This window comes from Helianthus annuus, chromosome 3 (assembly GCF_002127325.2).
Source record: "Helianthus annuus cultivar XRQ/B chromosome 3, HanXRQr2.0-SUNRISE, whole genome shotgun sequence".
Lineage (NCBI taxonomy): Eukaryota > Viridiplantae > Streptophyta > Magnoliopsida > Asterales > Asteraceae > Helianthus > Helianthus annuus.
The window spans coordinates 57,159,206-57,173,230 of record NC_035435.2 but is presented as its reverse complement, the minus strand read 5'-3'; the positions used below and the strand labels follow the sequence as shown (position 1 = coordinate 57,173,230).

Below are 14,025 nucleotides of genomic sequence, written 5' to 3'. Positions count from 1 at the left end.
CTAAATTTTCCTGAGGAGCTCAGCGGAATACATAATGTGTTCCACATTTGTAATCTCAAGAAGTGTCTAGCTGATGAATCATTAGCTATGTCTCATAAAGACGTACAGATTGATGAAAGCCTGAGGTTTGTTGAAAGAACTATATCGATCGAGGATCGTCAGGTTAAAAAGCTCTGAAGAAAGCATGTGCCTATAGTAAAGGTTAAATGGGATGCCCGTAGAGGTCCCGAATATACGTGGGAAGTTGAGTCCAATATGCGACAGAAGTACCCTCACTTATTCCAGTAAATCTCGGGGTAGAGATTTCTTTTAAGTGGGTGAGGATGTAACACCACGTAAAAACGTGTCCATTTATGTAAAGACACGTGTCCTGAACTCTAATTATGTGAAAGATTGAGTGGAAGGACTAAAGTTGACAAACGGTGAAAATATGTATGCGAAGGGACTAAAAGTGTCAACATGCCAAACTTGAGCCTCTGAATGACAGTACATGGAAAATATATTCTTAATCAAATGATTAATTGAATATAAGAAGCCGTTTGTGAATGTAATCGGAAGATTATAAAGCTACAGGGATTAAACGTGTCAACATGTTAATTCTACCTCTGAGTGACCTTTTAATGTTCCCAAAGCTTAGTAAAAATTAAATACATTCTCATGAAAGTCTATTAAGGAATTCATAAGCATCCGATTGAATTTATGATGAGTTAATCAACTTTCAAGAAATGGAGCCACATGTACAAAAACCGACAAATCTTCATGCCATGGTCATTTCTAAAGAATCCAAGGGAACACTAGTGCATGGCATGGTAATATGAGAAATGCAGATCTGAACATGTGGATTATTACTACTGGAAATGTCTGAAGATTCGAGTTTAAAAGTTACATGATCAAATACATAAAAATCCTTAATTTTTTATCTTCTGGTCATCGGATACGGACCGTATGGTCCTAGGCTTACGGTCCGCAAGGCTGTAACTGGGCGATGCAATTCAGGTCTGGTTACAGACCGCATCAGTTTGGACTTACGGTCCATAAGAGGTGGATACAGACCGCAAGGGTTTTTGCTTACGGTCCGTAAGCTCGTCGCTGGGCAGAAGTTTTGGACAGATGTATGTTTCACCTGTATAACCGACTTAAGCTCATTCTATTCGAAACCATGGATTGTTGGACGGTTTTAATAAACCACTAGGACACCTGGGGTGATCCTAGGGACTCCCATAAGTCCATAACAGCTGCAAGTGATCCATGAAGTTGGAAATTAGTATATGAGCAACACTAGTTCATGTTCCATGAACTCACATTTGCAACAACTTTCTAAACATCAACTTCTGGAGCTTTCAAGGATTAGGAGAAGAATCACAAGTGTAGAAAAGATAGCAAGGACCATTAGTAAGAGTCTTATTACCTGCTTAGTCCTTTTAATTAGTTTAAAAACCGAAAAGTCAAACTTATCGTAATTAAGCTTTGACTTTCGGTTTAATCACATATGGTCCAGCCACTGATCAAAACGAAAGTGGTTATGGAACCATATTAAGGTAGGTGATTAACCCTTAAAAGGACACCTCCTAAATATTTCGTTTGACTAGTTAATTGTCGGGTCAAACTAGTTTGACAAACTGGACAGAAAGTTTAAAAATGAATTAAATTAATAAAACTGAGGTTCTAAATTATATTTTAACATTTTAATGACTTGGTAATTAATATTAAAACATGTTTAATCAGTCCTTACCCGACAATTATTAGTCTAAGGTCAGTCTATAACCGAAAGTCGCAAAAGCTTGACTTTTGCTTTGACTTTCAGTTCTGGCCCGTTCAATCTTAATTCTCCCATGTTTTAAGCTTCCATTAGGACCACATTACTCAGTAGTATAACCCTCTGGAGTTATATTGCATGGTTCTTAGTGGTTTGAATTATATGCTCTTGATTGTTAATATGCTTAAAAATGGCATAAATGCCCTTTTGACATACCAATGAGATTTTTAGACATGTGAGTGGACAAAAACCTTTGCTACTGATATTTAAGCTTGTCCCGAAAATTTGACATCAGTTCTTGGTCCCAAACAGTAGTTATGCCCGATATCGTAATTAGAAGCTTTTTATCAATTAAGTTGCGATATCTTGCATAATGCATGTCTAAACTAGGATTTTGAACCAAAACTCTTTACCTACTGTTAAGATATTATTATTAAGGAATTTTAAGATTTTTGGTCAGATTATAATCTGTTTAAAACATAGAGTTCTTGTGTAATTCGGTTAATGACGATAATACCCTTTTTAGGCATAAAAATGAGATTAACATATGAATTGAATGCCAAACCTTTTTCTACTGATTTCATACATTAAATAAATTATTTTGAGCATTTAAACTGATCAAAACATCAGATTTACATAACCATCTTGATAATCGTCAATTAGCGAGTTTTACACTAATTAGGTGCATAGTATGGTTTAAAACCATATTTAGCATCTAAGACTTGTTACCTACTAAATTTTTAAAAATATTTAAATATTATTACAGTATGTATAAGTTATGAACTCAGGTTTCCAAAAATGCCCTTAAAAGCCTATGTTGAATGACCAAAATGCCCTTTCGGGACATAGTTTGGTTATAAATTATAAATTTCACATATGTATAATATCTTATTGATGTAGTGTGATGAATGAAATATTTTTACTGATTTCAAAAGACCAGAACTACAGATTGTTATAAAATCTCTTTTATAAGTACTAAAATTACCAAAATGCCCTTACGGGACTTAAATTGGTTTAAATTACTTTTTGGGCATATATGTTAACATCCTACTGATGTATTAACATATTTTAAGCATGATAACATTTAAGACCTGTATATAATTCATTTGGTTACCCGTTACGCGTTTACGTGTTCGGATCGGTTTATGTGACTAGTTTACGTAAAATAGCCGAAACGTGTCAAACCTTATCATTAAACTCTCAAATTCCAGAATGTGATTAGTTTACCCATATCATACAAGTATCCAAGCTTGTCGGGTCTAGACCACATTCTATTCCGGTCTCCGCTTAATCTAGCGTTTAGAACCGTAAAGTTTCTTTCTACCTAGCTGGTTTAAGTCTTTGACTTAACCAAAGACCCATTAGCATCCTAATAGGTTATTAAACCTTCTATACAGATTAAATAGCATCCAGTAGAAGGTACCATCATAAAGCTTTAGGATTATACTGCTGAGTTATCTATCACATTAGCTCAGGTAAATACTTTTAACTTATTTTCCCTTATACGGGCTTGGGATATGGTATTATAATAATACCACTTGGTCGGGAATGAAATCATTTAATCGGATTGTGATTAATAAATTACATGACCTGTTTTAATCTGTCTTGTTTGATAACATAAACATTGGGGGTTAATTCGACCGTGTCCTGGATATCCTCGTCTCATTCATTTAAAAATGGCCACGACCTATGCACGGGGTGTAGGCATACACCTGACAGATGCAAATGCTAAAATATAAACCCACATGTTGGGGATAACTCCTTTGTGGGTTCTATAAGTGGTGAGTCGGTTAATCACGACCGGCTTTCAACCGGCCCCAATTGTATGACAAACATGTAAATCTGTATACAAGATTATTTTTAAATAATTGTCCCAAGTTATAAAAGATTTGTGCTATGTGCACTTAAATCAATTTTCATAAATGTTTTCAAAAGAGTCCGTTAATTGTATTTACCAGTGTAAACTGACGTATTTTCTTAAAGGTTGATTGACAGGTACCTCTCGTAATAGGCTGGAGCTCTTAGGTGTCGTTTAAGAGGATCTTGCAAGTCCTTAGATACCTGAAGTCTGTTCTTTTGTTTTCTTGTACTTTATTTATGATCCGCCTGTGGATCTTATTACAATCCAATCTGTATATTCTTTCATGGACACTCAAACATTATGGTTTGTAATAGTTTATTCCCCAAGCCTTCCGCTGTGCTAATATAAATTGTGTGTATTGACAATGATGATATCAACTACGTCACGATACTCCCCGCCGGGCACACCGGTAATGTGTGGAAATATCGAGGTGTGACAGCACGTCAAGCCAATAGAGCGGTACATCATCAATGAGCTCAAGGAATAACCGCAGGGGGAGGAGACTCTCTCTAGAGGCCACTCTTGTCCGATATGTGAGTGCTTTGAGAGAATCTATCGAAGAAATGACCGCGGTGGAGGATGTCCTAATCGACCAAGTGAACTACCTCTCCATGGCATTGGAAGATAGCTTGGAGATCAACCTTCTTCACCTAAGGTTGAATATTTTGATGGAGCCCCCACTGGAGCCTATCTTCCCTCAAGAAGATTGGAACCTCGCCAACGAGGTCAACAACCCCACCGGATGGGATGTGATACCACCGGAGCCTCCAATCAATGCTACCTCTGAGGTTCCGATAAAATCTGCTCCCTTACCTCAAGAAGAGGTCGAAGAGGAACCCTTTATCTTCCTTCCAAGGGAGATCAAGGAAATACTCAACAACCTCTAAAAGAGCATTTTCGAAAAATAGCTTGAAGCCCTCCGAAGATTAGTCTCGGTCTCCAATAATTATTCATAGATCTTGGGAATAGCTATCAGGGTTTAGAATAAAATCTTGTAGGGCATCAATCAAGCTTTTATCTATCTATCTTAGGACCTTAATTTTTCTTTCTCCTTATATTTTTCTTTCTTTTTATGGATGAAATGAAAATGAATTTGGTGTGATGATAAAAATAAAGTATGCAAAAGTGATGATAATGGCTAAAGGACGTTGAACCAGCACCCCATGCATGAAAACAGACGACTCCCGACTGAAAATCTTCTAATCAGTAAGTGCAGCACGGGGCCGTGTCAGGTAAGCACGCCCCCGTGCCCTAAGTCTGCTGCAACATTTTTGATTCTGGAACCTTGACACGGGATCGTGTCCCATGGGCACACCCCCGTGTTTATCTTCTAGAATAATTCGTTACTGACACTTTTGACACGGGGTCGTGGCTCCCACACACGGGGCCATGTCAAATGCTTGTTTTCTGAAAAATTTGTTGTTTTAACACACGTTTCACACATTTAATCAATCTAATCAATTTTGGACACAATGAGGATAATGTGTAATTTAAGTGTGGGGGGTAACTTGAATAACTTGAAAATTTGTTTGTCCTAAAAACGAGCCTTACACAAAACTCTACTTGGAACCGCTAAAACACCCCAAATCTTTTTCAAAATTTTCTTTTATTTTGTTTTTGTCTTGTTTGTAGTTTAAGTTAGAAAATCAAGTTCTAAAAAATTCAAGTTGTTACAAATTTACAACCGATAGCGCCGTGATAAAAAAAGGAACCATATAAGGAAAATTTATAAAAAAAGGCATGACAAATTTTTAAAATTTGATTGCATATATACTTTCACTTTTTTCCTTTTTCCCACAAAATTGTGAGTTTTGAGCCTTTAACGAGCATCCAGTATCATATATATACTAAATGCTCATCTTTCATTTCTTGTGTGAATAGCCCGGACGGTTCCTATGAATCCAGAACTTGATAAGACAATACATTCCCAGTACTTACCGACTAATCCAAGTAAGTATATGATTGAGGCATTAGGACTTTAAACCTTTTTCCTTTTCAACCTTATTTTCTATTTTTATCTCCCCAAGAAACACAAAAAAACTCCCCTTAGTTAACCCCTTTTAGCCTAAACTTTTCATTTCAAAACCCACAGCATATCGTCATCCAAAAACCATATTTTTTTTATCTTTACACCTTTTATTTCAGTAAAAATTGGTTCTTTTGAAAAAAAAAATATGTGTATATCTCTAGTTGCTTGCAATAAATAAGCAAATCTATTCCTTATAAGCACTTAGTCAGTTCATAAAGTCACAAATAAAATTTTCAAAAAGAAAACCGACTTTTTACGCCTTTAGCCACTTTCAAATAAAACTACCTACCCGTAACCAAAAGTCTACCCTTTCAAAGTCCTCTTGATATTTACAAAGAATAAGTTAAAAATGAGGAGGTTTGATTTCTTGTCAAGCATATGGTAGGAGTAAGTTCCGTACCGGGACCGAGCGTTTCACTTATACATTATCGGCCGAGTGTTGAGTGACCACTTGTGAGGTATGTGAATGTATATATATCTTAATGAAATTTTAAAATATATGTTATGCTTAAAATATTTATTTTTCTTAAGAAAGTTTTAAATAAATCATAACGAATAGGATTGTAAATAAAATAAAAACAAGAATAAAAAGAACTTGCATTCCCGACACTCTACAAAGTAGACCCAAAAATGACAAGGGACACGAGGTCGTGCCTCATAGACACGGTCATGGTCAACTCTCAAATTTACAAATCTGGGTTCGTACAACAAGTACAAGGGCCACGGGGCCGTGCCGTTGACACAGGGGGCAGTGTGTGCAGATTAGTTGACAACAACATTAAATGAATACACAGAAGGAGAAGGACACGGGGTTGTGCCTACCAAGCACGGGGCCGTGTGAAGCCACTGTTTTCAGCTATAAAAGGAGGTGCTTGGCTCACTTGTAACTCATGCTTTGGCAAACCACTTCTCTCACACCTGCCACCAGTCCACCACCACTACCACCATCATCCATAACTTGCATCCATCATCCATCCTTAGAGTGTGTGTAGTAGTCTTAGGATCCAAGATCGATAGTAAGAATTTTTTTGTTAAACAAAGGCCATGTTTGGCTAATCTCTTGCATCACTTGGTCAAGACAAGTTATTTATGTATTACTTTTGATTTCCTCGCTTTTGTAACTTTTTATTTGGGTTTGTATAATGACTTTAATAAGTAGTTTTTTATATTGAAAGTGAACTTTATTCAATCATTTCTTAATGTTTTGTTGATTCATTCATTCGTGTCTTTACGGTCTATATAAAGCACGATAACTGTCTGGAAGGGGGTTAGAAGGGTGGTTGGGTAAAGTTCTTGCCTCGTTCAGTGTATAGATCCTACGAGGACTTAGTTCAAGCTTATTAGGAATTCCTTTAAGGCAGATAGCATCAAATCGGGGGAAGTAAGAACGGCTTGGATCCCTTATAAATAAACTACTATTAAAACTTTAAACCAGCCTTGCGGGACTGTATCACTTTCGACTCAGACCAATATGACCGAGGGTAGCGTTGCCTCCAAAAGAGGGACATGCCACATTTTGCATTAATAACTTGCTTAATTATCTTTCAATAATCTGGCCTTCAGGACTGTATTCCTGCTGATATGGCTGAGGGTAGCGTTGCCTCCAAAAGAGGGACATGCCACTATAACTAAATAATCTCTTAAAAACCCAAGGCGCGGAAATCATCAAAGGATACATATGTGACGAGTCGGATCCAAGTGATTCTATCTTGTCTATCTGTTTTTTTATTTATTTTATTTTTTATTTTACTTATTTAAAAATCTTTTTCTCCCAAAATTTGGTAAGATTAAACGTCGACGATATTCCGGTATTAAAAGCTCTTGTGTCCTTGGACGACCTCGATATCTTACCATCACTATACTACGCCAACAATGGGTGCACTTGCCCTAGCATGTTGTAGAGATTGATAGTTTTATATCGTGTTTTTTTAAATTTAAAGCTTGATTAAAGAGTAAAAGGTATTAAAAATATAACAAAAATCCGTACACACTCACAACACGTCAATCTCCATGGCACAGACCGTGAATCAGTACAAAAGGACGCTGAGCTGGAGTGAATAACCATGTGCCACGTCACCTCTAGGCCTGATTGCGTCCGAGGGGACAAAATGGATATCCCTCCTGGTCAGACAATTGGCGAGCAACAACTAGCTGGCAGTCCTCCTCCTCAACAATTCTTCGGCTATAAATAGAAGACTCAACCTCCATGTTTAAGAATTCGCTTTCTACTCTCTCACTTTATACACACACTTATCCTCAAAACGATTACTTATTCTCACGCTGGAGGGTGGCTACAAGGAGAACCCCCATCTTCCCTTCCTTGTAGCGAGTCACCGGTGTTATTCGTTTTGCAGGAAACCTTGGAAGAATCAGTTATTCGTCGAGTGAAGGAAAAAGATTGGACCATCTTATACGAGACGATCCGGCTAAATAGTTATGCGCTATCTAGTGTTTCTTCATTGGCACCCACCGCATTTTTACAACCATTTTCATCTCTTTTCTTTCGAAAACCCTTTTTTATGGCTAATCCGAACTCTTCCTTTCAAATCGACGACGAATAAGTAATCTAGTGTTTCTTCACAACCCAACCTAGTTCAATCCAGACAAATAATATTAACAAAACTTAGACCCAATTATAAAATTTGAATATATAATTAACGAAAATTTAGACCCAATTATGGAATTTAAATATATAATCAATAAACGGGTGGAGATACAATAGGAAGTTTATTTGGCTAGGAAGGCTAGGAAGTGATCTTGACCATTCATTAAGTTAATCAAGGGCTAAGATTAAATCAGGGAAATTGAAAGGAAGAAAAGAGGCGCGTGAGTTTGTTCAAGGGCATTCTAGTCAATCCAAGCCAATAGTTTCTCTCTCCTCCAATTCCCCCCATTTTTTAAACGTTAATAACTCTTTCATACGACATTATTTTTTTTATAAAAATTGCACCAAAAAATGAGCGTTTTTTTATCTTTAAAACGAATATACTATTGCTATATTTAAAAAAAAAAAAGTTAAAACCCAGTTGCGTAAAACGCAATAAAAAAACCACCAGTTACGTAAAAAAAAAAAGTTAAAACCCAGTTGCGTAAAACGCAATAGAAAAACCACCAGTTACGTAAAACGCAATAAAAAAAAACCTAAAAATGACATTTTTCTAAAACGCAATGCACCAAAAACATAAAGAAATGACTTATTTGTAAAACGCAATGGTCAGAAAACACAAAGAAATGTCTTATTTGTAAAACGCAATGGCCAGAAAACACATAAAAAGTGTTTTACCTAAAACGCAATGCACAAAAAACACATAAAAATGTGTTTTACCTAAAACGCAATGGCCAGAAAACACAAAGAAATGTTTTATTTGTAAAACGCAAAGCCAGAAAACACTTAAAAATGTCTGTTTTCTAAAACGCAATGACCTAAAAAAACAAAAGAAAGTGTTCTCTGTAAAACGCAATGGACTGAAAACACCTAAAAATATGTTTTACCTAAAACGCAATGACTACAAACACTTCAAAAATGTGTTTTACCTAAAACGCAATGACTAAAGATACTTAAAAATGTGTTTTTTTCTAAAACGCAATGGACACATAAAACTGTTTGTGAACTGTTTGTGAATTGTCTGTGAACTGTCTGAATTGTCTACGAATTACTGTATTCGAAATGAGCCAATTTCTAGAAAATTAATTTTTCTGGTGCGTTTTTAGTACAGGGGCTCTGCCCCTTGGACCCCGCCAGGGGCTGCCGCCCCCGGACCCCCGCCAAGATCGTAAAACGCAACGACTAAATAAAAACCCAGATCGTGAAAATGAAATTAAAGAATTTCTTACATGGATCGAAGTCGGTTTCTTTATCAATTGACGAAATTTGAATGATAGAAACACTTATCAGCGATTGTAATCGAACAAATCGAGTGATTATCTTCAAAATCACCAGAAAAAACGAGATTTTGAATGAAATTAAACTGGTTTTTCTTCGAAAAAAGCTGAAGAACACGTTGATCGGGTTTTGAATCATTGATTGGTGATGAAAATCGCACTATAATGTAGTGATTATTGAGATAGAAAGTGAAGAAATGGTTGAAGATGGTGGGTTCTGAAAATGGTGGGTTTTGAAGTTACTGGGTTTTGAAAGAGGAAGAAGAAGGAGTTGAATTGACTAAAATACCTTTTTTCTTTATTTTAAATGTTGCCACATGTCATAATTCTATGACTTTCTATCCTTCCTAGCCAAAATTAACTTCCTATTTGATATTTTCCCATCAATACTATTTAAAATACAATATAAATCAAATGATAATAAAATATATATCAATTAACTAATTAAAATTAAAACATATATAAAGAAGTAACAAGTTTGTGCATATCTTGATTGTACATATGGCTTTGGGAGTCTTTCAAAAAAAATAAAATTTTCATTTTTAACCCTAAAGTTTTAATGTTTGACAATTTAAGTATAAACTTCTAATCTTTGTTTCCTTTTTAACCCTAAAGTTTAAATATTTGACAATTTACACTAAAGTTTTATTCTTTGACAATTTAAGTTTAAAATTTTTAATCTTTGTTTCCTTTTTAACCCTAAAGTTTTAATCTTTGACAATTTAAGTTTAAAGTTTTAATATTTGGTAATTTAACCCCTTTGATTAATTTGATATTTTACTTCTAATTCAAAAGTTTTCATCTTTTGCGAAACCACTTTGATTTTTTTTACTTATGTGTTGTAATCTTGGCTTTGGGGGGTTTTTCAAAAAAAATGGTTATGCATATGGTTGCTGTAACCTTGGCTTTAAGGATTTTTCAAAAAAAAAAAAAAAAATTTTTTTTTGATTTTTTTACTTTTCACCCAAAAGTGTTTCATAAATTACTTTTAATCCAAAACTATTTGTTTTTTTTTACTTTTAACACAAAACTTTTTATCTTTTGCAATCTATCTTCACAACTTTTTTTTACTTTCAACTTTGGTCCTTTATAGTTTTCATTTTCCCTAAATTTTTCGTTTTATGCTTCGTTCAAAATTTTGTGACTTAACACATCGCAACGTGCGTTTTTGATTTAGCGTTTTTACGTTTCATTCTAAATTTTGCGAGTTAACACGACGCAACGTGCGTGTGTGGGTGAACGTTTTTACATCGTCTATTTTTTCCCGTTTGACAGGTTCAACATAACGTGCGCGTCCTAAATCAATTTAGTTATAACTAAAGAATCCCGCATTGCGGCGGGTCGTAATTCTAGTTTAGACTAAAAGCTAAATTTGCATTACCTATTGTGAAAGGATACTCTTAAGGCAAGTCACAATCACACCACAAATAACTATTGATAGAAAATTAAAATAAAATATGTGACAGATACTATATTTAAAAAAGGTGGCATGAAAATGAAAGTTAGGGTCCCTCCAATATAGCTTGTAATATATATATGTTGCGTTACAGAAAGTACGATTTACTTTCATGATTAATACCACGTGGTATATTGTTTATAAATAAAACATAAAGGATCTAATAATGTTAAGAAACCTTTGGTTTGAGTAATTATTTATATAATTTTACAACTTTTAGGCTTGTTTACAAATAAAAAGTAAAGGATCTAATAATGTTAAGCAACCTACAGTTTGAGTAATTAGTATTACAATTACTTTACTATATATATAATTTTACAACTATCCCTCACTTGTGGCCTAGTGGTAGGAGACTTGGGTTTTCCAATGGAGACTCAAGTTCAATTCCCACTTGTATCATATTGGGGTGGATATTGGGCAATGATGGTGACAAACCCACCGAGGGGGGTTCGATCCTGAGCCGCACCCCGGTTTTTATCAGACTGTTACTTCAGCGAGGCAACTCGTGTGGAGGCAGTACGGTTTTCAGAGGAACGTCGTAACCAAGTCTGGCCAACCCAGCGCGGGCCCAGTTAAGACAACGTAAGTCTGGGCAGACTTGGCTAGAGCCGCCGATTAGACGATGTAACATTGGATCACTCAAAAAGAAAGTCATTGTTTAAAAAAATATAATTTTATAACTTCTTAGCTACATGAATCTTTATGACTTGACATTTAAACAACAAGTTTTATTTTCTTAATAAAGAATTTTCTTAATAAAGAATTTTGATGAATAGTGAATGTGATAGGTAAATATTTTTTTACTCACCATATAGTAATAGTAAATGTGATAGGTAAATATTTTTTGTTCACTCAATGTGTATCTTAATAATTGCACTACTTTCAAGGGCACCCAAGTGTTCATTTAATTTTTTCAAACGCATCCACATCTCTATTTAATTACTTTCTATTTTTCATAATACTATATTATGATTCAATTTGAGATGAATATAAGAGTTTCGATCAATGGTGATGATTTTTTCTTAAGTTTAAATTATACCAGTTATACTAATTTAGATTTTAACGTGTTTGATTTTTCTTTAATTTAATAGTCATATGATAAATTACGTTTATTAACTTAAGAAAAAAAGAGTATGCATCGTGTTTAGTTCTTTTTCTCGACACTCGTATTAATTTTGTTGACAACGAGGTTGCATTTAAAGTAGAGTGTTTTTAGAGTATCGTAGGCAATACAAGTGTTGCTACTGTGCTTGTACTCTAACAACCCGAACCGATTCCAGCCGAACAACATTGGTAACAATATTCGTTTTTGTGGTTTTAGACCGACATAAAACACACGTGCCGACAATTTTTGGGCATATCGCGACTTAATTTTTTTGTTTCTCTTTCGATTGCTATAGTGAATGCCTGTATCGTAACAAACTGAATTGATAGTGACTGATTTCCAACCGCGTACCGCAGAAAATTCCCATTAGTTATAAGTAATTGGCGAGCCAATTCTATTTCGAATAATTTTAGCGAGTATTTAATTCATTCTTTTATTTTTTCAGAAAGATGACATATCATTAGAACAATCCACTAGCAAGAAGCTAGAGAAAAAAAATTACAAAGTACAATTGGCGAGTCAATTATGTTTTAAATAATTTTTAGTGAGTATTCAATCCATTCTTTTATTTTTATAGAAAGACGACATATCATTAGAACAATTTGTAAGACCCGCACTAATAAAACGTTCAAAATTTCTTGATTTATAAAAGTTCCAATTTCCCAAATAGAAATATTTAAAACTTTGATTATAATACATTAGAGTCTTAAAACAAAAGACCAAATTCGTCATAAGTTACTTAAGTTTAACAAAACGGAAGCATATATCTTGGTTTGTGTTCGGTTCTTCGCAGGACTTGATCTTCGCCCAATGCATTAATTTGAAACCTAACATGCCATATCATTTTCAATCAATTAGTAACTAGAATAATTGAGTGAAAGAACTGAAACCGTGCAACAGAACTGAATAAAATAAACAATTTTGGAAACAGTCCTCGTTGCGTTACGCCACGCAACGAGGCGCTCTTTCTCCTTTGCGTGGCGCGAGGAGTGCAGGTTTCCAGAGCTGGGTCATTTTTTCCAGCCATAACCCTTCTTCACTGTTTTTGGCATAACTCGGCCAAAACACCTCTGATTTGCCTCAAACTTGTTTCTAAATGCTCGTAAGTCATTTACCCACATTTTCAACCCATAATCCTTAACCCGGATTCATATTTTTTTACGATTTGTGCTCCCGTTACCCGGTTTGCATTTACGTTTATTTGACCCGTTTGATGTATAAGCACCTACTGCTCAAATCATCCTTAATCTTTTAATGGGATTGTTTTCCCATGAATATACCCATTCTTCGGGCTTGATAACTTCGTGTTCCACGCTCCCAATTCCCAGTCTGCGGGAACACATATTCTATATATTTAATGTTCAAGTTCTTAAATTTGAATCATTCACATCCGTTTCATGGAATTATTCGTTTTTCAATTACAACCCATTACCCGGGTTCGTCACTTTGTGCTTCCCACTCATGTTACCCGTTTTGCGTTAACACTTAAATTCACCCAAAACCCAGGTTCATTAAAATCAATATTTTACGCTCCTATTTCCCGGTTTGCGTCTTATTTTATTTTGACCCGTTTGGTTTGCTCTTGTGAATTCCATCACTTATGAGCAAACCGATTTCACTTATAACATATTTACCATCATTCAATCGCATCAACTATAAAACTCAATATTTTACGCTCCCGTTACCCGGTTTGCGTCTTATTTTCTTTTGACCTGTTTGGTTTGCTCTTGTGAATACCATCACTTATGAGCAAATCAAACTCATGTATATCTCGTTCACAGCCATTATACTAAACCAGCCATAATAACTAATTTAAGAAATTTAACGGGGTGTATAGCCACGTACTTTAGAGCTTCCCTTTAAGTCGTGTATTACTCCCGGCTTTATCACCCGCCTTCTCACTCGAGTCACCTATAGTGAACAACCCGACTAATTG

The 14,025-nt window shown here is 35.2% G+C and overlaps 1 long non-coding RNA gene across 1 annotated transcript; it reads right to left on the bottom strand.

The window, feature by feature from the left end:
- Nucleotides 1-12,747: 12,747 nt before the first annotated feature.
- On the bottom strand, nucleotides 12,748-14,002 carry LOC118490302. Its single transcript, XR_004889099.1, has 2 exons — nucleotides 13,935-14,002; nucleotides 12,748-12,916 (listed from the first exon to the last, which is right to left on the bottom strand). It is a non-coding gene; the product is annotated as an uncharacterized LOC118490302 (long non-coding RNA).
- Nucleotides 14,003-14,025: the final 23 nt, after the last annotated feature.